This window comes from Poecilia formosa, unplaced genomic scaffold (genome assembly GCF_000485575.1).
Source record: "Poecilia formosa unplaced genomic scaffold, Poecilia_formosa-5.1.2 Scaffold156, whole genome shotgun sequence".
In the NCBI taxonomy this organism is placed as follows: domain Eukaryota; kingdom Metazoa; phylum Chordata; class Actinopteri; order Cyprinodontiformes; family Poeciliidae; genus Poecilia; species Poecilia formosa.
The window spans coordinates 394,687-395,967 of NW_006800095.1; positions in this window are offsets into that span (position 1 = coordinate 394,687).

Sequence of the window (1,281 nt, forward strand, 5' to 3'; positions counted from 1 at the left end):
TAGCATTGAAGCTAAAATGGGAATAGAGCGATCGTTGCACCAATGTTATTAGGTCCATATTAATCTGCACCACACGTCAAGTGACTGTGCAGATTATTTATTCACCACCAAGCACATAATCAGTGTTGTCGATGAGGGGAGGCAATGTAACTCTTAAATACATATATTTTCTTCCAGATGTAAAATGTAAAACTAAGCTGGTAGGTCACAGGCCGAAGGAGGATATTCACATAATTTCTGTGTTTTTTATTATTTGGTGGGTGTGTGTCTTGTACTAAGTTTTATTCCGAATTACACGTAATATGCCTTCTGCTGTGTTATGATATTAAATTACATTGGTGTTCTCCTAATTCCCCATTCTAGTATGACCAGCAGAGTGCAGCTGAAGCAGGACAGGCTTGTAGATCTTACTGATTCCTTCAGCTGCTGGAGACCATCAGAGCATGAGGATGGAGAAACCAGCAAGTGTTGAGTCAGAGAAGGCCAGGTAGGGAAGTAAGTGTTGCTTTAAGGGGCCGGGTGTGTTTGGCTAAATATACTTCTCCAACTCAGTTTATTTATTGGTTTTAAAACTAATACCTCTTCTGTTAGATTTTTTGCATTATTTTTAGTGCAGATAATCGGTGTACTGCGTCTGCTGGTGGTTTAAATTGATTTCAGCTACATTCAAAAAAGTATTCAGATTTTAACATGCATTTTCTACTTACTAAATATTTCAGTTTTACTCAGTAACTTCTTACTAAATATTTCAGTTTTACTCAGTAACTTCAGTGTTACACCTCTGCAATATTTTTGCAGTTTCTCTTATTGTGATATTTTAACTGTTTCACTTGCACATTTAATTTCCTGAGATATAGTCAATTTATTTTCAATTAAAACTCTTAAAAAGACTTTAGGGCTTATTGGGTTTTGATTATGATGTCTAGGTAAATATCATCACTTACTCATATTTTTTTTAATTTTTGTTTTTCAGGTTTGCGTCATAAAGCTTCTTGATGTGTTTCTGAGCCATGATTGAGACTCTCCATGATGTTCACCCAGGACGTATCAACTCCATTCCATCGACCCCTTGAGACCTTCCTGTTGTTAAATTGCCTTTCCCTTGGATCCAAGCACCTGCACCTCGCTGACCAGTACAGTGACCATCAGTCCACAGTCAGCTGGATCATCACAACATTGACTAACTTTTTATTTACAATTAGGATCTGAAAACCGGAGGACCAGCTACGCAAAAATCTACCTGCAGACTTTAAGCAGCTACCCTGACACTGCAGTGATCCT